Genomic DNA, 7,400 nt, shown 5'->3' on the forward strand with positions numbered 1-7,400 from the left:
CAAAGAACAAAACTATGAAGATCGAGACTTCTTTTTTATTTTGTGCTTTTCTCTCCTGTGCTCCTCCCATTCTTTACCCTTTGATTTGCCACCTCACACATCACTTCCCCAATCAAGGCTGGAGACCCCCGTTGACAGAACTCCGCTGATCACTGCTCCCAGTCTGCTTGCTTGCAGCTGATCTGAAACCAGCTCACCTGATGGGTGTGTGGATAGGTGGGTGGTTGGGTGGGAGAGCGGTGGACAGTGACTCTTCCCATTCACTGTTCCATCCCTCTCCTGGGGGCGAGGCGGGCTGTGTGCTCGAAATTCCCTTCCCCCCCCTCTCCACAATGACTTTAGAACTGCGGGAGGTATCGAGCAGAGAGCAGGTGCTTCCCCACAGGGATGGAGGCAAAATCAAACAGCAGGGCACACGTAGAATCATAAAATCGTACGGCACAGAAGGAGGCCATTCAGCCCATTGTGCCTGTGCTGGCAATTTGAAAGAGCTGTCCAATTAGTCCCACTCCCCTGCTCTTTCCCCATGGCCCTGCAATTTTTTCCCCTTCGAGTATTTATCCAATTCCCTTTTGAAAGTTATTATTGAATCTGCTTCCACCGCCCTTTCAGGCAGCGCATTCCAGATCAGAACAACTCGCTGCTTTAAAAAATGTCTCCACATCTTCCCTCTGGCTCGTTAGCTCTTAAATCTGTGCCCTCTGGCTACCGACCCTCCTGCCAATGGAAACAGTTTCTCCCTATCTACTCTATCAAACCCCTTCAGAATTTTGAACACCTCTATTAAATCTCCCCTTTACCTTCTCTGCTCTAAGGAGAACAATTCCAGCTTCTCCGGTCTTTCCACACCACTGACTATTTTTATATTTGACCTGCTTATTGGTGGATTATCAAATATTTAAACGCTCAATTATTACAGTGAGTTTCCCAGAATTGATTCCATTTTGTTTGTTTGGGGATTTAGGGGAGTTTCTTCACCAGCTTGGCTGCTAGCAACCAACGAGGAATCGGTGTTGGAAGAGGCCTGGTACAGGACTCTAGCCTGTCCTTCAGAACTGAGTGTGATATGAGGGAGAGCAAAACAGAGTCGGAAAACAAAATGAAAACGAGACATACAAAGATAAGAAATATGACGGCCAGGAACAGACCTACTGGTCCATATAGCCTGATGTCTTGTGCATCACAGACACTCCCCACCCAACCTGGAAGCCGCGTAATCTCCTGGAAGAGGCAGAACGCCAGACAAAAATCCCTCAGGTCAATTAGGGAAATCAAAAATCTGGGAAATTTCTCTCCGACCACCTCAGGAGGTTGAAACTGGTCCAGGAGGCCACTCTGGGCCCTGATTAATGTTGAACAGTAATTACGTATCAGTGGAGCCTTGCCAAGCTCACCTGCTCATCGAATAGGTGAATGAGAAAAGGCCATTCGGCCCATCGGGTCTGTTCCTTGCACAGAACACGTCCAGTCCCCTCTACCAGGTGCTGTAATCAACCTACTTAATTTCCTGATGAAACATTTTGCAAGTTCCTCTTTGCCTCCCCCTCCTCACTTTAAACTGAGCAAAAACTCCCAACACTCCCTGGGTTCTGTAGTGTGCACATTCACACCTTGAAGAGATCGTCCTGCAGTTCCAACACACTCAATTCCAGCGCTGGTCAGTCCCAGACCCATGTGATCTGTGGCCTCAATCGCGATTGCTGACCCCTTCCCTTTGGCCCTGGTTCTTACAGCGTGGTCTGCAGCGGTTCAAGAAAGTAGAAATTTGCAGGGCCAGGGGGAGTGGGATTAATTGTTTAGCTCTTTCAACGAGCCAGCACAGGCATGTTGGGCTGAATGGCCTCCTGTGCTGTATGATTCTATGATTCTAAGAAGGCGGCCCACCAGCACCTTCTCAGGGCATCGACGGACGGGCAATAAATGCCAGCTTTGCCAGCAATGCCCACATCCTGAGAATGAATTAACAAAAACCACACAGAGGCAGAAAATTAAGGGGCAAAGGTTAGAGGTCAGTGGACAGGTGGTACTGAAGGAGTTCTGATTTTTGACAGGGATAAACTTTTTAAAATTATTACCTGGGGGGGGGGAACAAAAGTCCATTTCTCTCGGGTTTCTCAATTTAAAAGAAACTGCATGCGGCAAGTACAAAAAAAATAGCCTTGTTGAATAATTTTTCCAAAAGGTAGTGTCCCTTTAAGATGGTGTATTTTCCAGACTCCATATGAAATGTATAAAGCATAAACACCAGCACAGACCGGTTGGGCCGAATGGCCTGTTTCTGTGCTGCAGACATGACATAATATGAAATAGCACCCAGTTTTTTTTCTCTTGAAAATTAAGGTTCCGCCATTTAGATTTAAAAAAAAGAGAGAAGCAAATACTATTTAAATCAAAAGAAAGGCTTCTTTTTTTCCTCTTGGGTTTGCCTGCAGTTTGGCCACTGAGGCAGCCATCCGTCCCATGATTCTCAGTGTCTGCAGAAAGCCTGGATGTGCACGGGCCGCTGTCTGGGGTGGGAACGAGGGAGGGAGGGAGGGAGGAGGGAGGGAGGGAGGGAGGGAGGGAGGTGGTGGGGGGGGGGGGGAAGCCTGGTGATGTCATGCAGTTGGCATCGCTAGTGTTGGCACTGTAGGTCAAATGCACTCATTCCCCAGCTGCTGCCATCCAGCTGAACAAGAGCCTCATTGTTGGGAGTCGCTCGTCTCGAATCCACCATCGAGAACACTGAAAACGGTGAGAGAGAGAGGGGAAAAAAAAGGAGGTTTGTGACCTGGGTCTTTTTTATTTTGTTTGTCGTAGTTTGTGTGTTTATTACCGGGACAATTTCAGTTGAAGGTTGCGTCAGTAAAAAGGGTCAGTACAGGAGAAGAAAAAACATCGGCCAAATGCTTAAATGATCCATTAATAAATATGAGAACGGTTTCATTTTTTGTGTTTACTGTTTGAAGTCTCGGTTTCTGAGAGCAGGTTCTATCTTGTGCCCTGGAACCCTCACCGATTATTTTACTGCGAGTGGATTTCGATTCATGTGTGGGCAACAGAGAGTCCTTTTTTTTTCAAATTTATTTTTGATGTATTTTTCTGCCTCTTCCCCCCTCCTGCCCACACCGTGACTGTGTCCTTTCCGACAGCGCTGGCAGACAGGTCCTCTGTGTAACGTCTGGCAGAAGATGAGTCAGAGGGACACTGGCTGACTTATCCTCAGATTCTACCCCCCCCCCCCCGCCTCGTCCCTGGAAATAGGGAGGGGGAGGGGGGCATAAGATCATCTCCTTTTGCTCATTGCCGATCCCCCTAAGTTCCGAGCTACAATCAGAAGCTCGGGCACATGCCCTGCAGTAGACTGGCAGAGATATAGATGATACCCAACAGAAGGGTACTGTGTGCCCCACACAAGCCCCCCTATACCGTCCGGCCTACCACTGTACACCCTTCCTTCCATCAGCGGGGATTCAGACAGATACCATGCAGTTGATTCCCCCGAAAACTGCGACACCATCAGTCCCTTAGAGATTGACGGCAGCTCATGATATGGTGCTAAAGCGGTTATGTGACTGGACTGGTAATCCAGAGGCCTGGACCAATAATCCAGCAGAACCTGAGTTTAATTCCCACCGTGGGTAGTTTGAGAATTTGAATTTGGTTTTAAAAGAAATCTGGGAATGAAAGCGGGTACCAGTAAAAGTGACCATGAAGCTGTCGCATTGTCAGAAAAACCCAACCGGTTCACCAATGTCCTTTAGGGAAGGAAACCTGCCGTCCTTACCTGGTCTGGGCCTATATGTGACTCCAGTCCAACATCATCATGGTTGACTCATAACTGCCCTCTGAAGTGACCAAGCAAGCCACTCAGTTGTGGGAGACACATACACTGAGCTGTCGCTATAATCTTTAGAGTTATGGTCAAATACTCTTCGTTGGACCCCCCCTCCCAAGCACTCATACATACGACACCCTCGGGGGCTCAGACATAAACCCATCACAGGAACACCCCCCTCACCCCCGCCCAGACTAATCAAGTCTTGGATCTGATTACAGGTTGAAGTAGGTTATTTTAACCCTTCATAAATGATAAGAATATCTGCTGCCTGTGTCCTAACTCGCAGCAAGTCCCATTCACCCATCACCCCCTGTGCTCGCTGATCTATATTGGCTCCCTTTCCAGCAACGCCTTGATTTAAAAATTCTCCTTCTTCTTTTCAATTCCCTCCATGGCCCCTCCCTATCTCTGTAACCTCCTCCAGCCCTACAACCCTCCTGATCTCTGCAACCTCCTCCAGCCCTACAACTCCCTGAGATCTCTGCCCTCATCCAATTCTGGCCACTTGCACATCCCCGATTTTCATCATTCCACCATTGGCGGCCGTGCCTTCAGCTGCCTAGGCCCTAAGGTCTGGAATTCCCTCCCTAAACCTCTCCACCTCTCTACCTCTCTCTCCTCCTTTAAGACGCTCCTTAAAACCTACCTCTTTGACAAAGCTTTTGGTCACCTGTCCTAATATCTCCTGTGTGGCTCGGTATCAAATTTTGTTTGATAATCGCTCCTGTGAAGCGCCTCGGCACGTTTTACTACGTTAAAGGCACTACATAAATGCAAGTTTCTGTTGTCACATTCTGATGTGAAATTTTGATCAATTTATCTCCAAGTGAAGATGAACCTTTTGGAGACGATTCACAACAGGGTGATGGGGCTCAGTAAAGCTACGAGGATAGACTGATAGAACTGGAGTTGCTTTTATTAGAGAGAATGTAACACAGAGAGAGAGAGAACGTAATGTAAGTCTTTAAATGCTGAAAGGCTGTGGTAAATTGGACGTAAGGAGACTATCCAACATATAATAGCCTTAGGTATGGTAACCTGGTGGTTATTTTACTGGACTTGGAAACCAGTGAAATTGAGTTCAAATCCCACCCTGGCAGTTTGTGAATTTGAATTCAGTTTTTTAAAAAACCTAAATAAACCGGGAATAAAAGGCTGGTCTCAGTAAAAATGACCATGAAGCTGTCGGATTGTCGTAAAAACCCAACCGGTTCAGTAATGTCCCTTTAGGGAAGGAAGCCAGCCGTCCTTACCCTGTCTCGGCCTCTATGTGACTCCAGTCCCCACACCAATGTGGTTGACTGTTAATTGTTCTCTGAAGTGGCCTAAACTATAAAAGGACTAGCCAACATCAGTGCAATATCAGTAAAGCCTCCAGACAAATGGTAGATTAGATTTCACCTTCGTCCCCCAGTGAGTGGACAATGTGAATCAGTCTCCCAGATTAACTCCATGAGAAAGGACCTCTGGGGATGGTATCCACTGTCTGCCTCAAAACCATGACCAAATGTCGGAAGATTTCCTCTGATCAGTATTTCTGGTAACATCATAAAACATCTTTTTTTTGAGCTAAGTCAAGATTTTCTTCCTGCTGATTGAGTCCTTCAGCATTTAAGGAGATCATTCTGAGTTCAGCCATAGCAGGAGGGAGGGGGAATGGGTTGGGGATGTTGTGTGTGCTGGAGCTTGGTTGCGTCCAATGCCCTGTCATGGGTATTATCTACAGATGAGGAGGAACTCCTGGTGGGGGGGGGGGGGGGGTCACAGGGTTTTACCGTGAGTGGGGAACCCCAGGATAGGGGATAGTCCATTTGCTCCCTGCTCTGCCGTGGATCACTGGGGCTGGGGGGGAGGGGTCTAATGGTGTGTATGCATCTGACTCTGCTGGCCGCACAGTTAAGTGCTACTTGTGCCATTATAGGAGTCCCTGCAATGAGCTGGTAACTGTGTGTGAGATGGACTCCCTTGGTCTTTGAGGGGAGCAATGGACCTGTTTCTTCCTCACTTTTGGGGGCTGCTGTTGCACTTACCTAAAAAAAAAGGCAAGGCATTACTGCATTAATTTAATGCAGGGCAAATGAGGCAATTGTGATTCTCCCGCCTGATTTTCCTCCATGTGCTGTGCCCGGTGTTTCTATACACACGTGCAATAAGAAGAAAGTTTCCTCCTGCAAATCCCATCCTGAACTAAACATCAGTGTTCTCCGTGGAATGTGACAAGTATCACCTTGGAATGTTGGGATTCATTTCCTTCTGTGCGCCATTTTTAATGTACTGTTTTCCCCTAATTTACTGTTCTAATGCGATCATTAAACATTTAAAAAGACAGGTTAATGCACACACTGTATATATTATAATAGCAGACACTGAATCTATTTTAATAGCAGATACTGTATATATTATAATGAGGACCTGTATATATTATAATAAAGGACACTGTATATAATATAATAGAGGACCTGTATATATTGTAATAGTGGACCCTGTATATATTATAATAGAGGACCCTGTATATATTATAATATGGGACACTGTATATATTTTAATAGGGGACACTGTATATATTATAATAGGGGACCCTGTATATATTTTAATAGGGGACACTGTATATATTATAATAGGGGACACTGTATATATTATAATAGGGGACCCGGTATATATTTTAATAGGGGACCCTGTATATATTATAATAGGGGACCCGGTATATATTATAATAGAGGACCCGGTATATATTATAATAGGGGACCCTGTATATATTATAATAGGGGACCCTGTATATATTTTAATAGGGGACACTGTATATATTATAATAGGGGACCCGGTATATATTATAATAGAGGACCCGGTATATATTATAATAGGGGACCCTGTATATATTATAATAGAGGACCCGGTATATATTATAATAGGGGACCCTGTATATATTATAATAGGGGACACTGTATATATTATAATAGGGGACCCTGTATATATTATAATAGAGGACCCGGTATATATTATAATAGGGGACCCTGTATATATTATAATAGGGGACACTGTATATATTATAATAGGGGACCCGGTATATATTATAATAGGGGACCCTGTATATATTATAATAGGGGACACTGTATATATTATAATAGGGGACCCTGTATATATTATAATAGGGGACACTGTATATATTTTAATAGGGGACCCTGTATATATTATAATAGGGGACCCTGTATATATTATAATAGGGGACCCTGTATATATTATAATAGGGGACACTGTATATATTTTAATAGGGGACCCTGTATATATTATAATAGGGGACCCTGTATATATTATAATATGGGACCCGGTATATATTTTAATAGGGGACCCTGTATATATTTTAATAGGGGACACTGTATATATTATAATAGGGGACCCTGTATATATTATAATAGGGGACACTGTATATATTATAATAGGGGACCCTGTATATATTATAATAGGGGACACTGTATATATTTTAATAGGGGACCCGGTATATATTTTAATAGGGGACACTGTATATATTATAATAGGGGACCCTGTATATATTATAATAGGGGACACTGTATATATTATAATA

The 7,400-nt window shown here is 44.6% G+C and overlaps 1 long non-coding RNA gene across 1 annotated transcript in view; it reads left to right on the plus strand.

Moving 5' to 3' along the window:
- Positions 1–2,497, plus strand: part of LOC137301285 (uncharacterized) — a 130,793-nt gene extending 128,296 nt beyond the window's left edge. The window contains exon 6 of the long non-coding RNA XR_010958259.1: positions 965–2,497. This is a non-coding gene — a long non-coding RNA (uncharacterized lncRNA). The remainder of the gene's footprint in view (positions 1–964) is intronic.
- The last annotated feature ends 4,903 nt before the right edge of the window (positions 2,498–7,400 follow it).

Source organism: Heptranchias perlo, chromosome 33 (genome assembly GCF_035084215.1).
Source record: "Heptranchias perlo isolate sHepPer1 chromosome 33, sHepPer1.hap1, whole genome shotgun sequence".
NCBI lineage: Eukaryota > Metazoa > Chordata > Chondrichthyes > Hexanchiformes > Hexanchidae > Heptranchias > Heptranchias perlo.